The sequence below is a fragment of the Triticum urartu genome, chromosome 6 (assembly GCF_003073215.2).
Source record: "Triticum urartu cultivar G1812 chromosome 6, Tu2.1, whole genome shotgun sequence".
Taxonomy (NCBI): domain Eukaryota; kingdom Viridiplantae; phylum Streptophyta; class Magnoliopsida; order Poales; family Poaceae; genus Triticum; species Triticum urartu.
In genome coordinates this window covers 383551809-383570033 of record NC_053027.1, presented here as the reverse complement: position 1 = coordinate 383570033, position 18225 = coordinate 383551809, and the positions used below count along the sequence as shown (strand labels likewise).

Genomic DNA, 18225 nt, shown 5'->3' with positions numbered 1-18225 from the left:
TCTGGAATAAATTGCTGGACATGAGGAATTTATCTTAATCATCTAAAAAAAGAATTAACTAAATAGCACCTTCCAAATAAAATGGCAGCAGTTCTCGTAAGCGCTAAAGTTTCTGTTTTTTACAGCAAGATCAAAAAGACTTTCCCCAAGTCTTCCCAACGGTTCTACTTGGAACAAACACTAATTAAACACAAAAAACACAACCAAAACAGAGGCTTGATAAATTATTTATTACTAAACAGGAGCAAAAAGCAATGAATAAAAATAAAATTGGGTTGCCTCCCAACAAGCGCTATCATTTAACGCCCCTAGCTAGGCATAAAAGCGAAGATAGATCTAGGTATCTTTAGTTGGTCATTCTTTAATGAGACATCTATCACCCTTAGGGGTTTCTTTATTTTTATTAATTATCAAACTTCTAGGCACAAAATCGAAAAAATTATTTGTAGCAAATGGTTCCTTAATTATAGCAAAAAGATTGGGATGAATATTTATAGATTTGAGATCCGCAGTTTCCTTGCTAGAGGATTCACCCTTATTTTTAGGAACATACATAAGCTTGGAAATTTTAGTTGGAGGACTTGGAGTATTATTTATGGAAGAAAAAGCGGTTCCCAAGTTGGTAATGATACCCTCAATTTTATTGATTCTAGTGGAATCCTGATTTATTCTTTCATTAACTATGGGTTCCTTCTCCTTAATATTTTTCAAAGTGACTCCTACTTTAGATCCATATTGAGTAATTTGGTTGTGGATCTTTTTATACAAATTTTCAATTAACTCTACGGTAGCAACTTTATTTTCAATAATTTCAAGTCTTTGCATTACATGCTCCAAAGTTAACATAGTTCCATTAACCAAAAGAGGGGGTGAGCCAAACAAATCTATCATAGCATTATAAGAATCAAAAGTATGGTTACCCAAGAAATTCTCTCCGGTAATGGTATCAAGGATATATCTGTGCCAAGGAGTAGCGCCTACATAAAAATTGCGGAGAAGAACGGAAGTGGATTGCTTCCTGGTAGATCTATTTTGAGCATTGCAAATTCTATACCAAGCGTCTTTTAGATTTTCTCCTTCCCTTTGCTTAAAATTAAGAACTTCATTTTTGGGAGACAACAGAGAAGATATGGGACTAGCCATAACGACAAGCAAGCGATCCAACACACAAGCAAACAAGAAACTGGCAAAAAGAGGCAAATAGGGAAAGGGAAGGAGGACGGAGAGAGAGGGCAAATAAAACGGCAAGGGTGAAGTGGGGGAGAGGAAACGGAGAGGCAAATGGCAAATAATGTAATGCGGGAGATAAGGGTTTGTGATGGGTACTTGGTATGTTGAATTTTGCGCAGACCTCCCTGGCAACGGCGCCAGAAATCCTTCTTGCTACCTCATGAGCACTGCGTTGATTTTCCCTTGAAGAGGAAAGGGTGATGTAGCTAAGTAGCGTAAGTATTTCCCTCAGTTTTTGAGAACCAAGGTATCAATTCAGTAGGAGGCCACGCACGAGTCCCTTGCACCTACACAAACAAATAAAATCCTCACGACCAACGCAATAAAGGGGTTGTCAATCCCTTCACGGTCACTTACGAAAATGAGATCTGATAGAAATGATAAGATAATATATTTGGTATTTTTATGATAAAGATGCAAAGTAAATAAAGCAAAATAAAAACGGCAAAAGAAATAGCTTGTTGACGGAAGATTAATATGATGGAAAATAGACCTGGGGGCCATAGGTCTCACTAGTGGCTTCTCTCGAGAGCATAAGTATTACGGTGGGTAAACAAATTACTGTTGAGCAATTGACATAATTGTGCATAGTTATGATAATATCTAGGTATGATCATGTATATAGGCATCACGTCTGAGACAAGTATACCGACTCCTGCCTGCATCTACTACTATTACTCCACACATCGACTGCTATCCAACATGCATCTAGAGTATTAAGTTCAAAAGAACAGAGTAACGCCTTAAGCAAGATGACATGATGTAGAGGGATAAACTTATGCAACATGATATAAACCCCATCTTGTTATCCTCGATGGCAACAATACAATATGTGCCTTGTTGCCCCTACTGTCACTGGGAAAGTACATTGCAAGATTGAACCCAAAGCTAAGCACTTCTCCCATTGCAAGAAAGATCAATCTAGTAGGCCAAACCAAACTGATAATTCGAAGAGACTTGCAAAGATAACCAATCGTACATAAAAGAATTCAGAGAAGATTCAAATATTGTTCATAGATAATCTTGATCATAAACCCACAATTCATCAATCTCAACAAACACACCGCTAAACATTACATTGAATAGATCTCCACAAGAGAGGGGGAGAACATTGTATTGAGATCCAAAAAGAGAGAATAAGCCATCTAGCTAATAACTATGGACCCGAAGGTCTGAGAATACATAAACTGATAATTCTCATGATCCTAAGGCATTACTCTGTTCTTATGAACTTAATACTCTAGATGCATGCTGGATAGCGGTCGATGTGTGGAGTAATAGTAGTAGATGCAGGCAGGAGTCGGTCTACTTGTCACGGACGTGATGCCTATATACAAGATATTCTCATAATTATTCGCTTTTCTATCAATTGATCGACAGTAATTAATTCACCCACCGTAATAGTTATGCTATCTTGAGAGAGGCCACTAGTGAAATCTATGGCCCGCGGGTCTATTCTCCATCATATAAGTTTCCAATATACTTTATTTTGCAATCTTTACTTTCAATCTATATCGTAAAAATACCAATAATATTTATCGTATTATTATCATCTCTATCAGACCTCACTCTTGCAATTGGCCGTGAGGGGATTGACAACCCCTTTATCGCGTTGGTTGCGAGGTTCATATTTGTTTGTGTAGGTACGAGGTGACTCGTGCGTGGTCTCCTACTGGATTGATAACTTGGTTCTCAAAAATTGAGGGAAATACTTATGCTGCTTTACTGCATCGCCCTTTACTCTTCAAGGGAAAACCAACGCAGTGCTCAAGAGGTAGCAAGAAAGATTTCTGGCGCCGTTGCTGGAGAGATCAACGCCAAGTCAGGACATACCAAGTACCCATCACAACTCTTATCCTTCGCATTACATTATTTGCCATTTGCCTCTCCCCCACTTCACCCTTTCCGTTTTATTCGCCCCTCTTCTGTTCGTCTTTCCATTTGCTTTGATGTCTTACTTGGCTCATTTGCTTGTTTGGTTGGAATAGTTGTTTATTTATTGCTAAACAAAGAACCTAAGATCTATGGATCCTCGTCCTCTTGCTAATCTTTTTAAGATATCCAATTATGATGAACGAATTACTAGTGAGTTTTGTGCACTAGATTATCTTTTATGAAGTTTTGCTTGAAATTCATGAATCTGAAAATTATGATGAAGTACTTTACGGAGTGATTCACGATGGATCTTTGAATAAAAAACATGATTGCAATGATGATAGCATAAATTCTATTAATTTAGTTTGTGCTTATAATATGCAAAACACTAAGCTTGGGGATGCTAGTTTTGCTATGTCTACTACTTTTTGCAATGATCATGATTGGGGTCATTCTTCTTTTGATCTTGAAAATTTATTTAAGCCCCATTATGAATATGAGATTGATAATAATGTTTGCAATAATATTGAAAGTGGGTTTGAAAGAATGTCAACTTTAGATCCCACATATTTGGAGAATGTTTAGTCTTATGAAGTTTTTGATAAAAGTGGGTTTGGAGAGGTCATGACTTTAGTTAATGTTAATCCCACTATTTTGGAAGAGTGTCAACTTTGCATACATGTGGATTGTGTTAAGAATATGTTTTGTGATAGATATATTGTTGAATTTGATTATGATCCTACATGTAATTATTATGAGAGAGCAAAATATGGTGGTAGAAATTTTCATGTTACTAAATTACCTCTCGTTATGTTGAGATTGCTATTGTTTCTTTCCGCTTCCTTGCATATGCTAGTTTTTGCTTGCCTTGGTAATTTGTTTGCCTATAAGATGCCTATGCATAGGAAGTATGTTAGACTTAGATGTCTTTGTCACATGTTTTATGATGCTCTCTTTGTGCTTCAATTCTTGTCTTTCATGTGAGCATCATTGAAGTTATCAATGCCTAGCTAAAAGGCTCACTACAAGAAATATGTCAACTAGTGACCTTTTGTCAGTGACCCTCGAAGAATTGGTCATAGATCTATGACCATTTGAGACCAATTGGTCAAAAGCTGCTCAGGGGGCTCCAAACCCTCAACTATATCGACCATTTTGGCCATAAAGGTCATAATTTCCTTACATGAAATGGTCATAAAGTAGACATCACTGATCTGCTGCCTTATTTCTAGCTGATCACGACCAATATAGATGGTCATAACCTTGTAAGTTGTGGTGGATTGCTATGACTAGGCGCCACCTCATCAGTTTTGCCTATGTGTCATGTCCATGTGTCAATTTTTTCCCTAGGTTGTGAAGCAACCTATATTTCTGTCATTCCCAAAATTCCCAAAAAAAATGGGCATTCTTTACTATCCAAATCATTACCTCATGACAATATTCAACTCCATTTTCCTGGTAAATCTTCCTCGGCAAATTTCCATAGTTTTTGTTCAACTCGAACTATTGTGAAGGAAGTACTAGCTAGGCATATCCTAATGAGCTGAATTTTTGCCACATCTTCTATATTCCAAATCATTTCTCTCCACAAAATTTGAGCCCCATCTAACAATGAATGTGAGTGTGGCTTCAACATTCATATTTTTGTCCAGTGTGGTATGTTGCAAAGAAAATTCCACCTAGGCTCCTCCATTTGAGATGAAAATTTTCCAAGATAGTGTCCTTAGTAGATGATCATCCTCATCCAAAACAAGGGCCCATTGGCCATGTGCATTTCCCGTACCACTAATCAAACACTTGGTTGCTAATTCATGTTTGAGCATAGTTCGGTCTCCTCATGAGATTCTTCTGTTGTTATTTTCTTCCAAGCATCTACCTGGGGAGTGCCAAACCTACTAGACATGCCTATGCCGTCCAGAACGCATGGCAACGCCACGGTCACGCGGTGACCACGCGGCGAGCATGCGAGTCTACGCGCTTTGGAGTTGGGGCCCTGGGCCACCGTCCAAACCTCAACGTATCACCACCAAACCATGTATTTATGCTTAAATAGATACTTATGTACCTATAAATGATTTTTGGAAAAAAAATAAAGAGCAAACTATAAGGCAGCTGCAGTTCAAATTTGACCCGCTTCCTCCTGAATCGGTGGAAATTTGTCTTTTTCACCAGAGGTGGATAAAAAAAATTTACACCCAACCATTTTGTAAATTGTGCATTAAACATGGCTTAGTGTTTTAGAAAATTGATTTGGTCCGTTTTTGCAACAATTATTTGGTAGTTCCTTCACAAAAAAATTCATTTTGGGCACTCGAAAAATGGAAAATGAATTTTCCGTGCGAAGAAAATGAAAACTCCCTTAGGAAACATTGTTTGGAATTCCAAGATGCACCCTTGTGCATGATATGAGATCATTTGAACAAAATATGTCATGAATGAGGCCATAAGATTGATCATTTGGCTCGAAAGCCATGAATCTTCATGCATGAGAGCTCATTTCTAAGAACACTTTTTCAAAAGAATTGTCATATTACAAGTTTATTAATTTTTCCTGGAAACTTGGTCACATATAATGACACAATGCGAAGGTTTTCCAATTTTTTTATTTTTTTATTTTTATGCCCGTTTCAAAATGCGGTCAAAACGGCGGGCTTGACCGTTCCTAGCCAGTGGTTGAATCTTGGAAAACTTTTGATGTTTCTCTGATTAAATAGATACTTATGTACCTAGAAATGATTTCTGAAAAAAATAATAAAGAGCAAACTATGAGGCAGCTGTAGTTCAAATTTTACCCGCTTCCTACTGAATCGGTGGAAACTTGTCTTTTTCACGAGAGGTGGATTGAAACTTTTGACACCCAACCATTTGGTTAATTGTGCATTATACATGACCTAGTATTTTATAAAAATGATTTGGTCCAATATTGCAACAAATATGGTAGGTCCTTCACAAGAAAAACTCATTTTGGGCACTCTAAAAATAGAAAATGATTTTTTTGTCAAAATAAAATGAAAAATTCCTTAGGCAACATTGTTTGCCATCCCAGGATGCACCCTTGTGCACAATATGAGATCATTTGAAGAAACTATGTCATGAATGTGGCCATAAGATTGATCATTTGGCTTGAAAGCCATGCATCTTTACGCATGATAGCTCGTTTCTGAGAACACTTTTTTAAAAAATTACCGTATTACAAGTTTATTATTTTTCCTGGTAACTTGGTCACATATAATGACACAATGCGAAGGTTTTCCATTTTTTGAATTTTTTGAATTTTTTATGCTCGTTTCAAAATGCGCTCAAAACGGCGGGCTTGATTGTTCCTAGCTAGTGGTTGAATCTTGAAAACCTTTTTGTGTTTGTCTAATTAAATAGATACTTATGTACCTAGAAATGATTTTTGGAAAAAATAAATAGCAAACTATGAGGTAGTTGCAGTTCAAATTTTACGCGCTTCCTACTGAATCGGCGAAAATTTGTCTTTTTCACGAGAGGTGGATCGAAACTTTTGACACCCAACCATTTGGTCAATTGTGCATTATATATGACCTAGTATTTTATAAAAATGATTTGGTCCAATATTGAAACAAATATATGGTAGGTCCTTCACAAAAGAAATTCATTTTGGACACTCAAAAAATAGAAAATGAAATTTCCATGCAAAGAAAATGAACATTTCCTTTGTCAACATTGTTCCTCATTCCAAGATGCAAACTTGTGTAAAATATAATCTCATTTGAACTATTCCAAGATGCAAACTTATGCAAATATATTCTTTTTTTAATTTCCAGCTCATAAACTAGTTGACATGATATTAACACATTATTTTGAGTCAACTGTGACCAATTTAAATGGTCATAACGTCCCACTACATTCTGATTGGTCCTTGAACATCTCACACGGATCGTGCATCAAACACCGTTGGATGCTTGCGGATCCAACGGCAGTGCTGAACCCTTCCACACCAACCCTAGCCTGGTCATTTTCCATCCACCCCCTGCCTCCTTTCTTCCCCACATCCATCCAGATCGCTCGAATCACTCGAACCCTTCCAGATCGAGACAGAGTAAGAGCTCGCCGCCACCTCCCTCCGGCGGAGCACGCCACCGTCCATGGCATCCTCCATGCCCTCCTCTTCTCACCCCTCCCCTTCCCTCACCAGAAGGGAGAGAAGAACCCAAGGGAGGGAGATCCAACGCGATCCAGCATCAGCCTCCGCTGCCTCGGCCTCGCGCCTCACCGGAGCAGCTCTGCCATCGGCCGAAGTTCCGCGGGTCATCGTGTTGCCCCGCTCTTCTTCCTCCCTCTGTTTATCTCTTCCTTTTTTCTCTCAAGTCTCAACACCCCTATGTACTTCTCTGTGCAAGGACGCCTCCATGGACTTCCTCATCGAGCCGTCGCCTTAGTTCCAAGTCCGCTCCGCTCGAAACCATCTTCAACCTCCGTCAGCCCTGGTTCCTCGATGCCCCGCCAAGCACACGCCAAGCCGTCGCCGCGTTGAGCTCCACCGCCCAAGTCCGCCGTCCCGCCGCCCGCCGGACCTCCCTAGCTTTCTTCCTCCACTTCATCCCATCACTCCTCGAACGCATCAAGTCCCCCTGCATCAAGCACCGCCCTTGCCAAGACACATCGAGTGCACTCACACACGTGGTGTCAAGGGCATTGACCGCGCCCCTGCCTGGCTAGATCACCAGCGCCTCCTAGCTCGATCCCCTGCTCGACTGCTCGCATGGTTGGGCTCCAACCTCGGCTCAGGTTCCCTTCTCCCCCCTCAGCTCAGGTTCGTTGCATCCCTTCCTTCCTCGCTCGATCTCCACCTCCCAATCCCACGGACCTTGCCCTACCACTTGTTACCGACCTATATCATCCACATGAGAGGTTGCTGCTCTACAGGCTGCACTCCCACTAGGAGAGGGCCACTAATGCTGCTCCTCGGCCTCATGGCCACGGCCTTGGCTGCTGCTCTTGCGGCGGCCGACGACATCTCGGAGGGCGACGCCGATCCGCTCTACAGGTGAGACTTCCTCCCCTAGATTCATCCCTTGTTTAATCTCCTCGTGGTTGGGGTGGTTCCCATCCCTTGCGTGTGGCCTGCTCGACTTCTTGTCTCGGATTATGATTGCCTATTGTGCAACAGTATCGCGGACAAGCAACCGGGTGATACACGTAGAGCTATGTGCTAATAGTACGCAGCTCTCGTCTTATTTCTAGTAGAGTACTATATTCTACCACATGCTGTTGATTGGTGGATTAACATTGATACTAGTACTAGTACTACCGTGGTTTCTAGGGAACTGCAACTAGTTTTGTAGTTAGAGCTGGGAATATCTAGATGCGGTTGAATCCATCCCCCCTGTTTCTCTGTGGTGGGCTTGCAGCCACGCGATAATATTTAGATGTCAAATTCAGTAATATCCAGAATTTCAAATTCAGGAACATTGGCAACAACAAAGAAGCTATTGTATTTGGCTTTACGAAGATGCGCTGATTTTGTTCATACACTTCGAGCTACTGACTTGACTAGCAACCAACCAGCATGCTAGTAGTTACTCATGTTTTCCTTCCCCTTTTTACCAGAGCTTGCTTCGAAGAATGTCAAAGAACTGGCACCCTGAAAGAGGATTCTATTAAACATTGTGTTGTGCTGTCCGATGACCAGCCTAGTGGTAAAGCATGGTACGCGCACGAGCCATTGTACTTGAAGTGGAAGGAGTGGAACTGCAATAGCGAATACCGATACCATTGTATGATGGAAAGAGAGCAGGAAAGGGAAGAGCTTGGACTAGGGCCGGTCAAGTATCATGGAAAATGGCCTCTCAAACGTGCTTCTATGTTTCGGATACCTCTAGCTCCATGTTAGTCTTTATCACTTTGTGTCTAGTACCACGGTTAAATCACTTTGTTTCTCATGTTCACTTTCTTACATTACTTGCTATTGTTTCATTTCCAGGAGCCTCTTTATGCAGCTCTATCTGCTCTGACTCTCCTCGTGCAATTCAATGGATGGCTATAGTTTTTCCTCTTGCTTTCTTACAAGCTGCCTCTTAGTCCAGAAACTCATGTGACATACTACGAATACACCAGATTATGGCACATAAATGTGCTCTTGGCCATGAATTTGTGGTTCTGGTGTGCCATATATTCTACATGGACGGCCTCCTCCTCGGTACCTGCTCCCCACCTCTACCTATTGTTTCTTGCGCCCTATTGTTTTCAATGTCTTGCCTGATTCTATGGCTTGGTGTGGGCGGGCGCAGACACGGAGGGGTTCTACACGGAGGTGCAGGAGAAGATCTCGCGAGGTACGGCAAGGTGTTCGACTGGTCCCTCAAGGCCAATATGATGGGTGAAAAGGCCACCAAGTCGGCGCACATCTTCATCAACGAGTGCAGCCTCGCTAGCCTACTCACCCCGGAGCAGTTCCTCGAGGAGCGTGAGGGCATGATGCAGGAGCTCTTCCCCTCCCGCGCCGTCCTGCCTGGTTTGTTTCTCCCCTTCTAATCATACTCTTGAGAGTTTATCTGTAAGTGATGTGTCGATCTTAGTCACTTGCTAGTTGAGTGGGAAAGTAAATTGTGGGTTTAGTTTAACATGGTTGATTAACTGTAGGAGCATTATGTATTTGATAGTTCAATTCACTTTGTTAATAATCTGTTAGACGGAAGAAGAGAAGGAATGGAATTTGAGTTGTAGAACATCTTTTAAGTTGATGTAATTAGCTTTCCTGCAATTGCTTCAGTTGCTTTTGTGGCTTTCTAACATCTCCATTATAATAGTCTAGATGGATGATGTGCTTGCTTACTTGCTATGCTTGCAATGAACCATGTGGTATATGCTATCCACTCCACACAAGGCCCAAGGGATCAGTATACTGATCAGCAGAACTCTTTTAACAAATTAGTTAATATGTTCCTAGTGTTCGTGCAAAATGAGTTAAGTAGTTTAAATTTGCGGTTACATAGTTTGACCTTCACATTTCTTCATTTTTCTTGACAAGTTGAATATGTCCAGATGGTCTGAAAACAAAGAAACATTCAGTTCATTTATACTGAATCTTCTAGAAAACCTGAAGGAAATATCTAATACAACTATCTAATTATTCCCCCAACCTTGTAGACTAGTAGATTAGATCTAACTACACAAGTATAGCATGCTCAGATTAGTATGTACTGTTGTACAAGTTTAATGCAGAGTATTTCGGTAGTATTGTTGTACAAGTTTAATGCAAAGTATTTCGGTAGTATTTTGGTATGCACTCCTGAACAAGTTAATGTTGTATTTTGGTATGTACTGATGTACAAGTTTAATGTGGTGTTTTGGTATGTACTGCTGAGTTCATAACCATTTTGTTTTACAACATGAAGATGATTGCCTTCATTCATGTTTCGACGTGATCTCTAGGTCGAAGTTGGAAGAAGCAAGGCATGCACGATCTAGGCATGCATGCATGCTCTCTTATCCCTGCTTCTGCTCCTTAGGAGATGTGGATTTCTGGGACTTTTGATGTACTCCCAGCATTTATCTTTTCTCTTATCTCTTTGTTGTTTTGCTAGAAACATAAATCCTGATGCATGATGATCATGGTTTGTTTTTGTAGATCTGTTATGATGGCGCTTAAAATTTTACATGCCTCGATTCTGATTGAACTTGTTCTTGTAGGTCTTTCCACTTCTATGATCAGTTTAGTTAGAGTTGCACATGTCAGAACACTATATACCAATAACTCCCAGCTAGTGAGAATTTTTTTGTCACTCCATTAACACATACTGGTTAGTATGTACATGGAATTTGTTGTCAATTTTGTTAGAATGCAACCTTTTGGTAATTCTGGACTTTTCTTTTGCGGTAATGTAATGATGTTAGATGTTTGTTGATTGTTGTATATGGGAAAGATGAATCCTATTGTTTTCTTTTTGATGTACATGCATGCTGATGGTTGACACTCATGAACAGCAAGCAACCATTCTAGTTACTACCTAGGTGTTCAGAGATTGTTGTATTATTTATGTTCTTTTTACTCACAAAGTTATTGTTCGCTCATACTATCGTCACATTGCCTGTTTTTCTTGGTCCATACATGTATCTCAAGCATTGTACTTCTGTGTTTGCTTAGGCGGATAGCGGGCAGATCTACTTTGCTGCTTACATTAGTGTTGACATTGCATTGTATGATAGTATTGTATGATAGTGGGCAGATCTACTTTGCTTCTTACGTTAGTGTTGCCATTGCATTTGTTTGGTTCTGGCCTCAGCAGCAGTATACTAATGCTTCAAGATCTATTTATTATTCTGTTCATTATACTAATGCCTCAGCAGTAGTATACTAATGTTTGGTATTCAATTTGCTGCTTATGTTAGTGTTGCTACTGTTATCCATGCCCTCATGCTTCAGGATCGACTCCTAGCTGCCTGTGTATCTATTTATTATTTTGTTCATTATTCTTTTCCTAGTTGTTCTTTGTTGGAAGATATTGCTTTCATTGGCAGCCATGATAATGATAATTTCCTCTCTTCTACAAGAGCTCTAGGATGAAGAAGTTCGAAGAAGGGAACACTTCATCTTTGTAGCTAGTTTTATGTTCGTGAGCGTTTACTTCATAGATGTTCCTGGGTGTTCCTGGATGTCTGTTTCCTTCGTAGATGTTCCTGGATGTTCCTGGGTGTTTCCACTTCCTGGGTGTTCTAAATTCCTGGATGATGTGAAATATCACATGATTGTAATATATAATATACTCATTTTGGACGTCATTTGTGAAAATTTGTGTGATTGAAATATTGGAAATATTGATCATTTATTGTTTTTTTAGGTGATGATCCTTACTTGTTGATACATAAAAAATAAAACAAATACTATTTGGGCCCTAAAAATGCCACAAATCAAACAATTCAGGAAAAATGAACAAATTTGCTTAAAAATCAATTGTGAAAAGGTGAAGGCCAAGAAAATAAAAAGGCCTAGGCCCAAAAATAGCGAGGCTGAGCTGTTGGGCTTGGCCCATCTACCTAACCAAAATTAATATGAGAAAAAACACAATAGGATGAATTGTTGGGCTCGGCCCATGTAAAGCGTTGAATTGGACCGGGCCGAATCTTATTAACGACCTTTTCAATTGGTCGCAATTTTGCCACGTCGGATCCGACGTGGCTTGGGCAGACAGCTAGTGACCAAAACAAAAGGTCATGAGTTCAACGACCTTTTGTTTTGGTCGTTGCCTTCCATGACCTTCTCACAGAGAAGGTCGTGAATTTAAGTTTACAACCGTCAGCTTTTGACCATCTGTTTTTTGTCACAAAAAGGTCGCAAATGAAAAATAATGACCTTTCAGTGACCAATAGTGATGGTCGCAAGTGGCTTTAAAGAAAAGCGCTTGTTGGGAGACAACCCAATATTTTTCCTTGCTGTTATTCAATAAATAATTTATCTACCCTCCGTTTTGGTAGTGTTTTTTGTGTTTAATTAGTGTTTGTTCCAAGTAGAACCGTTAGGAAGAGTTGGGGAAAGTCTTTTTGATCTTGCTGTAAAAAACAGAAACTTTAGCACTCACGAGAATTACTGCCATTTTTTATTGGAGAGTGCTATTTAGTAAATTATTTTTTAAGATGACTAATACATAAATTCCTCACATCCAGCAATTTATTTTAGAATTTTTGGGGTTCCGTAAGTAGTCGAAACCTACAGATTACTACAGACTGTTCTGTTTTTGACAGATTCTGTTTTTCGTGTGTTGTTTGCTTATTTTGATGAATCTATGGCTAGTAATGGAGTTTATAAAACATAGAAAAGTTGGAATACAATAGGTTTAACACCAATATAAATAAATAATGAGTTCATTACAGTACCTTGAAGTGGTGTTTTGTTTTATTTCGCTAACGAAGCTCACAAGATTTTCTGTTAAGTTTTGTGTTGTGAAGTTTAAGTTTTCGGTAAAGATTTGATGGATTATGGAACAAGGAGTGGCAAGAGCCTAAGCTTGGGGATAACCAAGGCACCCCCCAGGTAAAATGCAAGGACACCAAAAATCCTAATCTTGGGTATGCCCCGGAAGGCATCCCCTCTTTTGTCTTCATTCATCGGTAACTTTACTTGGAGCTATATTTTTATTCACCACACGATATGTGTTTTGCTTGGAGCGTCTTGTATGATTTGAGTCTTTGATTTTTAGTTTACCACAATCATCCTTGCTTTACACACCTTTTGAGAGAGACACACATGAATCGGAATTTATTAGAATACTCTATGTGCTTCACTTATATCTTTTGAGCTATATAGTTTTTGCTCTATGTGCTTCACTTATATCTTTTACAGCACGGTGGTGTCTTTATTTTATAGAAATAATTGATCTCTCATGCTTCAATTATATTATTTTGAGAGACCTTTATAACAGCGTGGTAATTTTCTTTTAGGCATCATAAAAACTTTCATCTAAGTGCATTAAATACTATGGGAAGTTTGATACTTGATAATTCTTTTGAGATATGGAGATGGTGATATTAGAGTCATGATAGCTGGGTAGTTGTGAATTTGAGAAATACTTGCGTTGAAGTTTGTGATTCCCGTAGCATGCACGTATGGTGAACCGTTATGTGATGAAGTCGGAGCATGATTTATTCATTGATTGCCTTCCTGATGAGTGGCGGTCGGGGACGAGCGATGGTCTTTTCCTACCAATCTATCTCCCTAGGAGCATGTGCGTAGTAATTTGTTTCAAAAACTAATAGATTTTTGCAATAAGTATGTGATTTCTTTATGACTACTGGATTTCCCTTCCACATTTGCTAGCCTCTCTATTACCGCGCACTTTTTGCCGGTATCATACACCCACCATATACCTTCCTCAAAACAGCCACCATACCTACCTATTATGGCATTTCCATAGCCATTACGAGATATGTTGCCATGCAACTTTCCACTGTTCCGTTTGTTATGACATGTTTCATCATTGTCATATTACTATGCATGATCATGTAGTTGACATCGTATTTGTGGCAAAGCCACCATTCATAATTTTATCTTACATGTCACTCTTGATTCATTGCTCATCCCGGTACACCGCCGGAGGCATTCACATAGAGTCATATTTTGTTCTAAGTATTGAGTTGTAATTCTTGAGTTGTAAGTAAAAAAGAAGTGTGATGATGATCATTATTAGAGCATTGTCCCAATGAGGAAAGGATGATGGAGACTATGATTCCCCCACAAGTCGGGATGAGACTCCGGACAAAAAAAAAAGAAAAGAGGCCAAAAGAAAAAAAGGCCCAAATAAGAAGAAAAGAAAAAATTAGAGAAAAAGAGAGAAGGGGCAATGTTACTATCCTTTTTCCAAACATGTGCTTCAAAGTAGCACCATGATCTTCATGATAGAGAGTCTCCTATGTTGTCACTTTCATAAACTAGTGGGAATTTTACATTATAGAACTTGGCTTGTATATTCCAATGATGGGCTTCCTCAAATTTCCCTAGGTCTTCGTGAGCAAGCAAGTTGGATGCACACCCACTTAGTTCCTTTTGTTGGGCTTTCATACACTTATAGCTCTAGTGCATCTGTTCCATGGCAATCCCTACTCACTCACATTGATATCTATTGATGGGCATCTCCATAGCCCGTTGATACACCTAGTTGATGTGAGACAATCTTCCCTTTTTTGTCTTCTCCACAACCACCATTCTATTCCACCATTGTGATATATCCATGGCTCACACTCATATATTGCATGAAAATTGAAAAAGTTTGAGAACATCAAAAGTATGAAATAATTGCTTGGCTTGTCATCGGGGTTCTGCATGATTTAATATTTTGTGTGATGAAGATAGAGCATATATAGACTATATGATTTTGTAGGAATAGCTTTCTTTGGCCATGTTATTTTGAGAAGACATAATTGCTTAGTTAGTATGCTTGAAGTATTTTTATTTCTATGTCAATATTAAACTTTTATCATGAATCTTTCGGATCTGAACATTCATTCCACAATAAAAAAATTACATTGAGAAATATGTTAGGAAGCATTCCACATCAAAAATTCTGTTTTTATCATTTACCTACTCGAGGACAAGGAGGAATTAAGCTTGGGTATGCTTGATACGTCTCCAACATATCTATAATTTTTTCTTGTTCCATGCTATTGTATTATCTGTTTTGGATGTTAATGGACTCTATTTTACACTTTTATATTATTTTTGGGACTAACCTATTAACCGGAGGCCCAACCCAAATTGCTTTTCCCCTATTTTAGTGTTTCGCAGAAAAGTAATATCAAATGGAGTCCGAACGGAATGAAACCTTCGGGAGCGTTATTTTTTGGAACAAACGTGATCCAGGGGACTTGGAGTGGACGTCAAGAAACAATCGAGGAGGCCACGAGGCAGGGGCACGCCCTCCACCCTTGTGGGCCCCTCATTGCTCCATCGACCTACTTCTTCCTCCTATATATATCCATATACCCCGCAAACATCCAGGAGCACCATGAAACCCTATTTCCACCGCCGCAATACCCAAGAGATCCCATCTTGGGGCCTTTTCCGGAGCTCCGCCAGAGGGGGAATTGATCACGGAGGGCCTCTACATCAACTCCATGGCCCCTCTGATGATGTGTGAGTAGTTTACTTCATACCTTCGGGTCCATAGCTAGTAGCTAGATGGCTTCTTCTCTCTCTTTGGATCTCAATACAAAGTTCTCCTCGATTCTCTTGGAGATCTATTCGGCGTAATCTTCTTTTGCGGTGTGTTTGTCGAGATCCGATGAATTGTGGGTTTATGATCAAGTTTATCTATGAACAATATTTGAATCTCCTCTGAATTCTTTTATGTATGATTGGTTTATCTTTGCAAGTCTCTTCGAATTATCAGTTTGGTTTGGCCTACTAGATTGATCTTTCATGCAATGGGAGAAGTTCTTAGCTTTGGGTTCAATCTTGCAGTGCTCGATCCCAGTGATAGAAAGGGAAACGACACGTATTGTATTGTTGCCATCGAGGAGAAAAAGATGGGGTTTACATCATACTGCATGAGTTTATCTCTCTACATCATGTCATCTTGCTTAAGGTGTTACTCTGTTCTTATGAACTTAATACTCTAGATGCATGCTGGATAGCGGTCGATGTGTGGAGTAATAGTAGTAGATGCAGGCAGGAGTCGGTCTACTTGTCACGGACATGATGCCTATATACATGATCATACCTAGATATTCTCATAATTATTCGCTTTTCTATCAATTGCTCGACAGTAATTTGTTCACCCACAGTAATACTTATGCTATCTTGAGAAAATCCACTAGTGAAACCTATGGCCCCGGTCTATTCTCCATCATATAAGTTTCCAATCTACTTTATTTTGCAATCTTTACTTTCAATCTATATCATAAAAATACCAAAAATATTTATCTTATTATTATCATCTCTATCAGATCTCACTCTTGCAAGTGGTCGTGAAGGGATTGACAACCCCTTTATCGCGTTGGTTGCGAGGTTCTTATTTGTTTGTGTATGTACAAGGTGACTCGCGCGTGGTCTCCTACTGGATTGATACCTTGGTTCTCAAAAACTGAGGGAAATACTTACGCTACTTTACTACATCACCCTTTCCTCTTCAAGGGAAAACCAACGCAGTGCTCAAGAGGTAGCAGGTAGCTAGAGTTGTAGTGTTGTACATAATCCAGCGCTACTACTAACAGTTTAGTAGTAGCACTTTATTTTACTGCGCTGCTACTGCTAATGGGCCCCACCTAGTAGTAGCACTTTTCCTGGAGAGCGCTACTACTAAGTCCCATAGCAGCAGCATGTTTTGCTAAGCAGCCTACTGCTAGTTGCGGCTGGTGCCACTTTTTCACACCCTCCCCCTCCTCTCCCCCACTTTGCCCTCTCTCCCCCTCCTTTCCCCTCTCCACTCTCCACCATTGTTGCTCTTCTTCTCCCTTCCTCCTACCTCTCTTCTCTCCTCATTAATGGCACCCTCCTCCATAAATGGCCTCTCTCACATCTCTCTCTTTCTCCTACCTCTCTTCTCTCCTCATTAATGCCCCCCCCTCCACCATAACTCCCTCTCCATTAGTTATCTAGCTAGATTCACCTCTCCTCCCCAACAACTAGATCTAGCTAGCTATTTAGCCATCCACGTGCTCTCTCGATCGGTCTCTCCCATCTTGTAATTAACCGTGTGCTCTCGATCGGTCTCTCTTGGGAGATATATAGGTGATTAAAAAGTTGTTCATTTCAAGAATGGGAATATGTGTGTGAGAATATGTGTGTTTGGGATATATATATATATATATGGAGAGATTTGTGCGAATGACATGCCCTCGAGTTTCTTATGTTTTGCCGAAATGTCGATTTATTTTCGTTTCGACGAATTTCGAGCAAACTCAATATGTCCTATTTTTAGGCAAGGTCATGCCAAAATTTTATATGACTTTGAAGCATGCATTATTTATTTTATAAACCTTTTGCTTGTTATACCGTGCAGTCAGTAATGAAGGTGAGTGGATGGAACATGGAGCGGCACATGCAATCCGCAGTGATGGACATGTATGCAAATAAACAGACTAGGATTAGATGTCCATGTGCAAGATGCAAAGAAGGAGTCCTTTTGGACCCTTTTGATCGTGGAACTTTGAAGGCTCACCTGCTGATGAATGGTTTCATGGATGGCTATACTCGGTGGATAAGTGAAGAAGATGATGATCATGAGGAGGAGGAGGACGTCCACATGGCAGGGAATAAGGACATGGCGGCGTGGCTAGACGAAGAGATGACCGATCGACATGAAGACGATGGTGCCGGACATGGCGGTGGGGAAGAGTCCGGAAATGACGGCGACGGAGAAGATTCTAGACATGGCGAAGAAGAGTTCGGACATGTTGGAGAAGAGGTAGTGGTCACACCGCAGTCTTTGACGCCACTAACTGCAGTCGTGCAGGACCCTCATGTTCGAGACCTCCTTCGCAAGAGTACGACTAGCGAGAGAGTTGTTTCTAGAGAGGAGGCCAAGCTGGCGCAACTTGAAGTAGACTCGAAGACTCCATTGTATGACGGTTGCGATCCCGAAGTGAGCCGATTGAGTTTCATGCTCGAACTTCTAAAGACGAAGGCAAAAAACAAATGGACAGACAAAAGCCTCGATGAGC

General features: G+C 40.1%; 1 long non-coding RNA gene across 1 annotated transcript; it reads left to right on the top strand.

The window, feature by feature from the left end:
• Positions 1-9056: 9056 nt before the first annotated feature.
• LOC125517637 lies at positions 9057-11015 on the top strand. Its single transcript, XR_007287716.1, has 3 exons — positions 9057-9271; positions 9363-9586; positions 10470-11015. It is a non-coding gene; the product is annotated as an uncharacterized LOC125517637 (long non-coding RNA).
• Positions 11016-18225: the final 7210 nt, after the last annotated feature.